Genomic DNA, 13,280 nt, shown 5'->3' on the forward strand with positions numbered 1-13,280 from the left:
TTGTATTATTTCCCTTTTCTTAACATAAATCAGGTTAAACTCTAACAGGAATGATCTTCTGTATAACATTAATAATGTCTATTTTAAATGTACAAAAAGTGAAATGGTTTGATGACGTGATGATCCACAGATAGAGAAGGTATTGAACTGTAGGTTCTGGGTAGGAGGGGCTGGGGGGAGAGAAGTTTGAAGTTGGACTGCAGTATCCATTTTAAACACTTGCTGTCAGTCTTATATATTGCTCCTTTAAATAATTTCAGAGAGTATTTCGTACAAGGTATGGTGCCATATGGCATCATAGCAAACCTATATTAATCTCCATTTCCCTGCATTTACTCTTAATATAAACAGTAATGCTGTCATGGACAGATAACTGAGAAGACCCTATCCAAACAAGTACTTCACTTTGTAAATGATCGCAGCATTAAATGAAGACGTCTCTTGAATATCATAGGGTGAGAAGGATGTTTTGCTGTAGACTAGCAATTTAGTCTTAAAGGAGAAGGGATTGCCATTAAAACATGATTATACTGTGATTATAGGATGAGAGAGTGTGGGGAGGGAGAGTGAGATCTTTTTTACAGTACACTTTACTAACACTTGACACACCGTATCAACATTTCTTGAAACACTGTCATTATCTGTCTCCTCAGGAGCACAAACATCAACCTCCGGCATCTCACCTTATTTGTGAGTTTGCTTTATATGAGACTCACTGTAACGCATCCTTCTTCCCACAAATATAAGGACTGCTGCCTCTCTCTGTGTTTTTTTTGTTTGTGTAAATTATCTTTGGGTTTTGTTGGACAAAACAAACAATTTGATTTCTGCTTCAGCTCTGAATTGTGGTGGGCATTTCTGACTCCTGACATTTTATAGACAAACAACAAAAGTATTCATCAGTGTGAGTAATCAGCAGATTGATTGTTAAAATAGTCAAGTTAGGCAAGATATTATATTTTCATTACCGCCATCACAATATGGTTAAATCACACATAAAATAATCAGTTTGTTCAGTGCATGACCTGTGTTCCACTGTTATGAAATACATGAGACCCAAATTATTCACGTATCAAACTAATACGTCCGTTCCATTCAACATGAATGAGATAAACAATGATATTAGAGTAACCCAGGCTATAAAATCACATTGTTCTCATATTTTTGGCTTATTTAATTACAAGATTACAAGGAAACACGGAACTGTATGACATGCAACAGGTCCCGGGCTGGAATTGAACCAGGGATGGCATGCTTAAAAACTAGGTCACCAGGATGGCCCCGAAATAAACCACTGTCCAATCCAGACCTCTCAAAGATTAATGATATAATAATAATAATATAATGATAATGTTTATCTATAAAGCACTTATCAAAATCAAGGTTTACAAAGTGCTTTACAAAAAGATAAGATAAAACAAGCAAAACACACATTCAACAATCAAGTGAAGTTGGAAGTATATATTTGTGTGTGTGTGTACACTACATTTGAGCAAGCTAAAAAACACCATAATCATAATTATCAAACTAACACCCTTGTATACCACGTTATAACTTTCCTTTGAGTGGTTTAGTGTACCACATGAATATACGCAGTCAGTCAACAGTCGCATTCTCAGTCAATAGTAAACACAACGATTGGCCAAAATAGTGCTGAGCTCAATGATTTTCACATCAGAAATGGGTGAAAAACCCTGACACTACAAATGCCCCCAAGAGCAGCAAGTAAATATTACTATTAAAAATATAAATATTACTTAATTCATGTGCACATGATTAAGCTGTGGTTTTCTCCACAAACATCAATGATATTAGTTATGCCCATTTCCCCGCTTTTCGTCTTGCCCTACATAGTAAAAATCTGTCTCTGGTTTTTTATGTATCTGGGGGATCATTCTGCTCTGTGATGCATAACAGAGTGCAAAAGCCACGGCGCCACGTGGCTCCAGGTGTTTCCACTGTTCTGCATTCATTTCAGGAGCTCATCAAAGAGGTCGAGTTGAGTTAACTCTTCTGTCTGCGAGTAGCTGAGCTGTTTCTCTTTTTTTCCCCCCACATGCAAGCCCACCCACCCACTTTTTTTTAAATTTAGATTTTTAAAAAAAATTAAAATTATTTCTGTAAAGCAAACACTGTTGCCTTTTGTGCCCAATGTTTTGGATGCTGCTGACATCTGCCTCTACAACCTTAATCCTGTACGCTACATTCAGCATGATTGAGTTCAAATCACAGCAAATGCTAATGGGATCCAAAGGACCTATACATACACACTCACAAATTCACACACAAACACAGATAATTACACGTACCCAAACACACACACACACACACACACACACACACACACACACACACACAAGTGCACAACACAGTCAAGGGAGAGCTTTGTCTGTAGATGAACTGAAGCCAAACCCTGTGGCTCAGCTACAGTATCAGCTGTAAAAGATGGATTAGGGTCCTCTATAACTACTCTCACTCTGAGGCACAATGTAATAAGGTGCGTGTGTGTGCTAGAGAAGAGAGGGCAAATCTTAAAGTGACTGGCTGCACAGAGCCACTGTGCCTCTTGTGCGTCGAATGTATGTGTATGTTTACTTCTGCAAGGTGCCTACAAGTGCAAGAGGTTTAGAGAAGTGTGCTCTGATAGAGACGACTGCAACAGCTTACACCGAACCCAAACAAGTGTCTAGGGGAAAAAAGAGATTGCTCCCATTGTGATCAATCTGACTGCCTTAGCCAACCAGCCTTGAATAGATGGTCACATTTCTTCACCCTGCAGGCAGACGCTACTATGCAATACATGTCATACACAATGAATGACATATTAACCTCATACTGTGCCTAGTGTCTTCATAATTATGTCTGTGCAATATCCCATAGTACAATGCTGACTAAATGCATCTAAAAAGCTTCCAATTATAAGCAGGCAAGCAGCGTTTATAAGACCTGGATTATGGATAGTTTATTACACCTGTGATAACCTTGCTATAGTTCACAGATGGGTGCAAATGGAAAACACTGTCAGACTCAAATGATGGATTGTTGCAAACATATAGTGAGAGCTGTGGTTATCAGAAACTAAGACGTTTCAGGGGCGTCACAGAAGCTTAAATAGCCTTAGCAACAGTGACATTACTGACAGTTTGAAACAGCCACAAGAATGAACTAGGGTAACACGCTAGCTGGTAGTTTTGTATGTTTTATCCAATTAATCATCCATTGTATATTTTACATTGTACCAATGCCACTGAGGATTCTTGGGTGAATAGGATGGCAGGTGTTCATTCATTTCTTGTAATGGACAGTATAACCGGACACTCCAGACACAGAGTTCTGCAGTTCTAAATTAATGTGTAAGTATTAAACTCTATTGCAACTTCTTAAAATTTTTATTTTTCAAATCATACCACAGCTCTGTAGATAGATTGATGCTTTAAAGAAACTCTAACCTGCAATTAAGCAACAAAACAAAACAAAGGAATGTTGCATACTCCCAAGTGGTTAGCAATTTGAATATGCTAACCATGTTGTAACTACAATCTGGATTTAATTGTAACAATTTGAATCAGTCAAGTCAGTAAGTTAACGACTGTAGGATGTTTTCAAAATGAGTCGCTGTGATAGTGTATGCATGACCGCGTTTACCAACACACAAACTAATATCTGCTGTCAGAACCATTTCACCTGCGTGTTTAAACTTCTTATTTTGCTTGTCAGAAAATTATGTTTGCTGTGAGCCCTTTCAGCCTTTCATATCCAATTTGTATTACCAGGTCACCCTTAAATAGCTTATAGCTATAATATTAACAGTTATGCAGTCAAACATTTAATATTAACCATACTATAAGTGGGTCAATGCTTTGACACAGCACAAATCTGAGCCCTGAGATCCAGCTGGAACAGAAAACAAATATAGTCTTTAGGCTGTGAGAAAACAAAATCCTCCCTAAAAGATTTAAGGAATGGATTTCACATTTAGAAATGAAAAATGAGGCTGCAGAGCAAAGTTATAGCTGCGATGCTAATTGGAAGAGAATTGAGCCGGAGAAATAACCTCACAGTCTCACTGCAGATGTCAACCATATAGATTTTCTGTGTGGACAGTGATCTATATTTACTATACACTCTGTAAATACACCAATATTTTATGATTTACCTATTGGTGAGTTTTTCATATAACTAAAGGCTATATTTTAACTTGTGGACAGCTATGAATTGGTATTGATTAAATTCTAATTCAATTCCCCTCGTTTCACTGTTATTGCCAACAGAAGCTAAGATGTACCGCCTGTCTAGGTAAATGTAGCTCGAGCACAGAAATAGATGACCTCTGTTGCTTTAATTACCCTTGATCCCATGCAGCTTGGCCAGTGTGGTCTTTTTGACTTTGTGGACTGTACGATCTACATTCATTCGTGTACAGGATAGAGAAATGGTATACTTAACTCCAAAAAAAGTATCTACTGTCTTTACTAGAAACACTACAAATATGACTTAGCACCTGGTGGATGTTTCATAGCCCACTGGAGCAGGTTTTCAGCAAAATGACAACACTTTAAAGGAGCGTAAAGAGATATAGATGATTCCCCCCTTATTTATTTGACTGTCCAAAACACAAACAAAATAAACCCAAATGATGCATCCGTCTGAGGCAAACAGAGCTCCAACTCTGTAGTTGTCAACGGATATGCTTCAACGTTTAGCCGCTGGTTATATTTGGTATATCTATCTCTGCCACAGTTTAGAATCACGGCTAAAATTATGAACATGAAAGTGGTGGGCAAATGAAATGAAAATGAAGGGTGGGTGATTCTGAGAATTATAACATGGAAACCGTCAACGTGGAGTGCATCAATGTCAGTCAAGCTCCAGCCCCAATGATGGCGGCTAATTAGATTTCCCCATGCTCAACAAATCATGCTGATAGGGAGAAACATTTTGCAACTCAATAGCCAGCTGACATGTACTGATAGCATTGTCAACAGAGTCAGCTGTGCTGCCGGCTAACATGGTTTGAGTGGAAAATTATGGTTGATATTACAGATGCATGTTCTGTTTACATTTAGTGACAGGTACTGTGGAGGAAAACATTGTCCATAATTAGAAATTAATGAATAAAGGCATGGATGAATGTATGGAAATATATCTTACAAAAAATGCACAGTAATCCAGAAATAGATAATGGTGAGCATGAATTACACACCCCACTTATGGTCTGCATTAGCCATTCAATGTATTTACATTCAGTTAATTTATTTACATAGTGCTAACCATGATGCATCTACAATGCATACAATGCATCAATGGATTATACAACTGAGTAATGGGACAGGAGGGGGGCAGGCAATAGGCTGCACATATCCAACATCGACAAACCTTTTGTCCGGTTGCTGAGTGGAAAACTATTCTTTATTAAGAACCTTTATTAAGAAATTATCTATCTAATCACATCCTTGTTTGTTACTTCAGGCATTTAGTTAAAAATTAGCTCTAAAGCCTTTAATAATCTGTTATGTTGGATGCACTACATGCTGTTGCTCACAGCTCTCTCTTCCAACCAAACATTGTGGAGTGGTAAAAATCTTCAATAGTCCTCTTGGCATAGATCAAATTCTTCTTTGGAATCCAAGATTCACAGCAGATATTTGGCTAGCTCTTTAGAGTTACATTAATGAGGACAAATAAAAATAAAGATAATGAAACGGTAAAGCTCAAATGAGCCAAATGAACAGAAAGTTGTGGAAGGAGGATATCTTCTTCAAATTTTCCAACACTGATATTTGTTTCATAGCTTGTGGTATTTTTTCACCTGTAACTGTCAATATCATACACATTCTTTCTCCTCCAACTGGTTCATCTTGCATGTAAGATGCTGCTGTGGCTACTAATTACTTTCTTATGCGCTGCTGATTAGCTTTGCCTGGAACCCAAAGCTCCTAGTGTGTGTGTGTGTGTGTGTGTGTGTGTGTGTGTGTGTGTGTATGTACACATGCAAGGATCCTAATAACTTATTTTGCCACTAAAATAACAACACGTCTGCAAAATCAATTTGATTGCACCCACAAAATTTTCATGAAGCCAACAATCCTCGATGCATGACCATGTGAGATTTCAGCACAACTGATCATGCATCTGCTGAATTAGCAAGAGGTGGCTCAAGATCCCTTACTCTATCCTTTCACTTTGAAGTGGCGTGATGATGAGATTACATCGTGGAGTGATCAAGGATAACCTTCAGTGTTTTATCTCTACAGATGCACCTGTTTGTCCACTTCTCTGGCACAGATACTGGAACAGAGCACTGCCAGATGTCAGATGTCTTATTATTAGCACCGCAACCATTTCAAGAAAGGAGCCATTTCTGTTGTTTGGTCTATATTAGATGTTTATTCTTCACATAGATTTCAGAGTAAAGCACTTTCTGGCAGTGCTTTTGCTACAGAGAGGTTTAAATTTAAGAGTAGTCAAGCAGATTACAACATCCTTGCAGTCTAACTTGCTTGCTTGGAGGATGGCCAAATAATACTTCTGGTAAAGTAAAATCCCTGACATATTTGTTGTGAAATCAAAACTCGACCAAAACCCAGAAAAGATAACTTCATTTCATGCGGTTGTTTGGGTACCAGCTGCTGTTGTAGTTCTGTCTGTTAAATGAGCGCAACAGGAAGGAACCTTTTCATTTTGAGCTTTCAGATTTTCTCTTCATGTCTACACCTGCAGTAGGTTAAAACAATGTAATCACTTTTAGAATAATTTAGACATGGTATAACCCCAATGTTTTGTTGAAAGTGGCTTTACTTCCTTGTTGCTTGTGGTTCCACAGACAAACTTCGATAAAATTGCAATAATCCAAAATTTAAAATACACATATTTAACATTTGTGAGGCATGGTGATGTGTAAAGTGAACCAGTCACAGATATCCAGAAATCCATTGATTGAAGATTGACAAAAAAAAAGAAGAACTTTCTTATTAGCATCATATTAGCATTATAGAAAGGTCAGACCCTGAAAAAATCATGCTTGGATAGCCTTACAAGCTAATTTGTGGGATAATAGATTCCAATAACCAAAAATTTAAAATACATGTATTTAACATTTGTGAGGCATGGTGATGCATAAACTGAACCAGTCACAGATCCATTGAAAGAAATCCATTATATACATGTTTTACAGCCATGAAAGGTATGCATAGTTTTCTGTAGAGGACTTCCGAAAAAAGGCATTCACTTCCAAATAATGTCTACAAGATCATCCAATAAAATTAAGAAACATCATGAAGTATCACACTGATAAAAAAATATGTATTTTTAGTTGTTAAAGAGTACAAACAAACAGAACATAAAATTTAAGCCGGGGATATATTAAAAAAAGGCCACACTGGGAAAAAAGCAACTGAACAAGAAATCTCAATCACTGAAACACATGATTATCTCTGAGAGCATCCAACCATGTTATTCCTTGCATAACAGCCTCAGTTAAACAGGTAAGCAAAATAACAAAGAATGAGTTTTATCAAGTTAATTATCTGAGCAGAAGTGTGCCGGTGAATGTATTCCACTCTTGACTTCTCTTTGATGAAAGCAGCAGGAGCCTTCTCACTCCCTCCTTCTTATCGCACTGTCAAGCCAGCTTGCCTGCTCCCACACTGCGCTTGCCAGCAGAAAGGGCACTGCTCGTTAATGCCAGTGAGCTGGAAATGAGTCACAGCACCTTGTCACGTGGCTGATCTGTACCCCGACGGCGCCCTCTGCTCAGGAACTAAAGAACGTGGTTTTCCCCACTCGTTGACATTCAGTGCTGCTATCATGACTGCTGTTCTCATCAAGTTGAGGGAAAAGAGCAAATGTGCACATTGAGTAAGATGTGGTGTATTGAGCTGCAGGCCTTGCCTTGTGGACACTCCTCTGCTGGTTGTAGGGTTTGATGTTTATTTTATATGTTATAGTCTCCTCTGTGGATATATTGAACTTTAAGCTCATGGCTGATTTAAAATGATTATGATTAAAAACATGGCCATGGAAATAAAAAGACTATTCTGTAGCTTTAAAGTATGATGTTGAAAGATATAGTGAATCCCATAAGAACTGATTGATTTCTCTTCATAGTGCAAAACATATCTAAAGTACTATACTATATATCACATTGTTTAAGCCACTGTGGCTTCAAATATGTGATAACAATGTGCCAAATGTGAAAAAAAACAAACAACATTTTCTAGTATATCCAAGCTTGTGCATGCTAAAAACACTGGGGAATCGTGCAGCACAACATTAGTTGTGCGTTGGTGTATTGAGATTATATAAACATGCATTCTCTCTCAGTTGATTTGTTTCAACCAGCACTGGGTTTTCAAATGGGGGTTTGGGAAATATTTGATATAATGAGGTTATATTCCACATTTTTCCAGTGCTTTGTTTGGAAGATTGAAAAAAATAAAAGAAATTTGACTTCAAACTGTCATATTAGCATTATAGAAAGGTCAGACCCTGAGAAAAACATGCTTGGATAGCCTTACAAGCTAATTAGTGGGATAATAGATGCTAATTAATAAATGGCTACTTAAACAGTTATACATTGTATTGCTAATTTGGGATTTGCGCTCACTGTAGAAGATAATTTGTGGTGAAATGTAGTCATTTAGTCTTTTGGTATACCCACTTCCCTTCAGTCTAACTGATTTCTTTCTACTTCATTTGGTTTGTATACAGAATTGAGATAAGCACTTAACTTCAGCTGAGTCAATGCACCAAAGCTGTTGTTCAGCACCACTTGAGCTGATATGTGTACGGGTGGAGATTACCCAAAAGGAGCTGACATCACTGAGGTTCAGACCTCAACAAAATTTCTGTTCTATTGTGCAGAGTGTGCTCTAAGGAATAGGTGGCCTAAATACAAAGTGACAGCGTCATATGCAGCTGAGTTTAAAACATGTTTTGATAAGCTGTATTATGAGAACATGTGCATTGATATTTGGTGACTGATGTGCGGTTACTTCATCTGCCAACAGGATAATGGGTGATTTGTAAGATTAAAACACTCATAATAAATGTGTTTATAATTGCTACAATAATATCCTTTATATATTACCTCCCTTGGAATTTCCCAGATACTCTTGAAGTAAAATACAAAAGTATGCGTCAAAGAGCTAATGTCAGCATGCTAATGGAAATGCAAACAGGCCGAGGTAGATGAAAGGTTGTGGGATCATCAACATTATAACCATTCATGTGGGAGACACAAATGTCTGTACCAAATTTCATGGCAATCCATACAACAGATGTTGACACCTTTCACTAAAAACCTCAAATGTCAACCTCATGGTGGAGCTAGAGGAAAGGTCAACAGATCAGAAAGGTCATTAGGATTCATTCTCTGGGGGCCATGAATGTCTATACCAAATCTTATCTTAATCACAGTCTAGATGTCTCAGTCTGGACCTAAATGATGGACAACTGTCCAACATTGTCATCCTAGAGCCATGCTAGTGGTGTCTCTAAAAATCCAGATTTTTACAACAACAGACAAGTCAAAACAATTAATTTCAAAGCTTCCTGGTGGTCCATCTAGCAGAAAAGTACAATCAGTAGTAGCCGCGCACTGTTTCCATTTTTCAGGGTTGACTTTGTCTGTGATCTTTCTCTCTCTTTTCCCTTTGAAATCATCTTACTACATGCAGCAGGTGAAATATAGGCAGTACAGTGGGCTTACTGTCAGAGCATTGTTAAGAGGAATACTACTTACCTCCCTACTCGAATGGCTTATTCTTCTAGGCCAAGAATTATCATTTGATAGATATAAGATATAATGTTGGCGGGAAATTTTAACCAAATGTGGTCATAAACACTTTAAGAGACTAATGTAAACATAATAGTCATCCTCCCTGAATGTAAATATATATATATATATATATATATATTTTTATATATATATATATATATTTATATATATAAGTCACTGCATGGTCTTTAGACATGATATAGGGGAGATGAATCAAAATCATTCCGTGAGCACTGAAAAAGCAATCAGAAATCTTTGATCTGTTTTCTTTATATTCAGTTCAGACAACACCAAGTGCTGCTTAAAGGATAAGCCAAAAGGGCTAATTTGGCATGCCTTGTCTTCCAAATTGATTTTACATAGTGGCATTATTCAAAGCAGCAGCCCTAATGAAGTTGTGTGTCCTCAGCCAGGTCAAATGGAACGATTGAAGGATTTTGAAATGTGAAAGGGTGGCTTGTTGGAAACAAATTCAGTACTCATGGGCAAAGTGAGCTACCTGGCTCAATTCATTATTGTCTCCCTTTAAAATCTGTCCCACTTGAAAAACACGAATAATGGCATGCACTAAAAGCTCAAAAAGTGTATTATGACTGGTTAGATTTAAACTTATTAGTTGTGATAATACTATACTCAGGGCCACTACTTTGAGCACTGCTGTCAGGAAAATTAAAGCCATCACATTAGTGGTAGAGCCTCAGTCTTTTTCAGTGAATCATTCATTTTATGTCAGAATCTCTAAATGAGTCAACATTTTTCTGTTTTTGAGTTTTGCCTTAGAATGAGCTCTTTGGTCCTCAATAGGTCTCTTTAACGTCCTTGTGTTTTTTAGACATTCTGTGCTGTACATCTTTGAGGTATAGAGTGCAAAACACAAAGCAGTTTATTCTGAATTTAATTGATATTGGTCTATTTTATGATTCATATAAGCAAAAAATTAATGGAAAGTGGGATAGTATGGTTTGATCTATTTAAACCGCACAACCACAACCACAGTCTTCCACTGATACAGCTTACAGTAACTGCAGAAGATGGGGATGAATGCTTTGCTCACGCTGGTTTTCGAAGTGTAAAAGAAACCTCACATATTAACTTCTTCCACCTACAGTACATTTTCCAACCTGTACAACTCAAGCTGGTCTCAAAGTTCCTCTAATCATTGTGTTTGCAGCCAAGAGGTAAAGAAACTGAGAAAGGAGAGAAAATAGCATTACCAGAAATTCAGGAAGACGTAACCACAGTGTTATTACAAACCAAACACTCTATATGCACTTCTTTGTCTCCCTGCTCATACTGCCCAACGTATACTGTGCAAACAAGCCAAGAAAACAGAATAAACCTGTTAAATATGTAGTGTATGCTTCTCTGCATAACTGTTACATACTGGGATACACTGCAATGATTATCTGTTGAAATAACATGGACATGTCTCCTTTTTCTGCTTTGTTGTAATGCAACAGTCACCAACAATACACACACATGCTGCACACATCATTAACACTACTGGGCTGTGAATAGATAGCCTGCAACACTGTTTACACAGATAATACGTAAATCCCTAAGGCAGCTAAACCCGCCTTCACTGTCCGAGAGAAACTGTTTCAAAGCCTAATTGGTCAGTGAACAAAAATAGATCTGTGTTGAGTAATGAAAACAGGTACTCTGCTTTTACTCAGCCACTGTAATACATTTAGACCAATTCACTAATGCAGTTTTTATGCCTTACTTCATCGAGAACAAAAAAAAAATATGAACTGCAATGACAATCTAAAAATGCAATAGCACACCTAATAATGAATGGTAATTTCTTGATGATTTAATAATCAATAATTCAAGTTAGTTTTCCATTACTTGCTTATACAATATATTCAATAATTTGCTAAACTGATTTTAAAACAAGAGTTATTGCCTCTATTTGGTATTAAGCTTCATGCGTTTTCAGTAGACAATATAATACAAGCCTGTGCAGCCATATTTGATAAAAAAAATAAATAATGTCTTAAAAAGACCACATGACACAAACATTTTTAATATGTGCTAATAGTTGTTAGGAATTATCTTGCTATTGTATCATGTTTATTATATCATTAACAATTCCTATCTAGATGCCAAAAGTCAATTTGATAGATTGTCAATTTGTACAGTATTTACATCAGAGAGATTATGAGCAGGTTAGCCATGGGAAAAAGTCAAGCATTTAGATTACATGTCGAGAAATGGAAATGCGCTTTGTGAAAATTAGCAATGTTAAGCTTTTCGAGCTGCTCATGGTCAGATTAATAGATGCAAACTAGGGATTCATCTGGCATGGTTTGAAACCTCAGGATTGGTGGCATGAAAGTAGATTACACCTCATTTAAGCAGTGAGGCGATTATTCTTAATTTTTTGTTTTGGACTACACAAAAACCATCACAAAAAATATAACTACAACACTTATTTAGGTGTGCATATTTGTAACAGGCAAGTGAGTATACATTTTAATAAAATACAGGTTCATTTTAGTGATATTTATCACTGATTTAAATGATAAAAGAAATAATTTAAAACTGAGTTTTAAACAGTATCAAATTTGACATCTTAAAGCCCCATACTTCAAATGTGATGATTTAGCCTCTTTGATTAAACAATAAACAGCCTTAACAGACTTAAGTCTGGTTTTATTGGATTGAGATTGAATAAGAAGTAGCTGATTAATGACATTCCAGCTGTGTTTAATGAACCCGTAAGGCAAACAGACATAGCCTAATCATTGAGAATACTGGGTAGTCTAGTGTGTTAGATGTGTGTGTTTAGGCTGCAAATAATAAAGGGCAACTGCCTTGATTTATGTTTTGGACTTCAGAACACACCCTGCTTAGTCCACTTATAGACTTTCTAAAATCTCCATGCTACATTGCGTGTGGAATTAGTCAATCATGCCACAAACTACATTGACTTTTTGGGTAATTTCAGTAATTTGGTTGACGCTGCACAAATCAATATTGTTGTATTTGTGTCCACAGAAAATGATTGTGTGTACTGTGAAAAAACATACAAATAATGACCCCCCATTCCAGCTACAGCAGACAGCTGTTTTTAGTGAGAAAGCTCTGAGAAACAACAACTTACGCTACCTGCCCAACACCAAATGGCAAACAGACAAAGTTAGCAAGTACCTTGGGAACATATGAAGAGTATAGCAAGCTAAAGATTTTTTGCAGTATTTGGAAAAGAAGGTGGAGACCAAAACAAAGTTAAAAGTAGAGCTATTGGGCTTACATATGTTGGGTTACAACAAACATGACTGACAGCGACAGGGGGAGAGCGATACATTAAGCTACTGAAAATATTTCCTATATAGACCTATTTATTTATTATATATTACTTATTTCACTACTTAAATCACCTTGCTTTTTCCTTCAGTACATTATGAAATTATAGTGGGGGAAATTAGGCTATGGCGGGCCGCCAGAGTCTAGGTAATTAATGGGAAACACTGATAAACGTACAGTACAATAGTTT

At 36.9% G+C, this 13,280-nt stretch overlaps 2 protein-coding genes across 2 annotated transcripts in view; one reads left to right on the forward strand and one right to left on the reverse strand.

Annotated features, from left to right (window-relative positions):
• nrg3b (neuregulin 3b) overlaps positions 1–13,280 on the reverse strand; it is a 184,637-nt gene that overhangs the window by 39,545 nt on the left and 131,812 nt on the right. The gene's annotated exons all lie outside the window — the stretch shown is intronic.
• Positions 1–13,280, forward strand: part of gfra1b (gdnf family receptor alpha 1b) — a 265,359-nt gene that overhangs the window by 21,612 nt on the left and 230,467 nt on the right. The window lies entirely within an intron of this gene.

This window comes from Dicentrarchus labrax, unplaced genomic scaffold (genome assembly GCF_905237075.1).
Source record: "Dicentrarchus labrax unplaced genomic scaffold, dlabrax2021, whole genome shotgun sequence".
In the NCBI taxonomy this organism is placed as follows: domain Eukaryota; kingdom Metazoa; phylum Chordata; class Actinopteri; family Moronidae; genus Dicentrarchus; species Dicentrarchus labrax.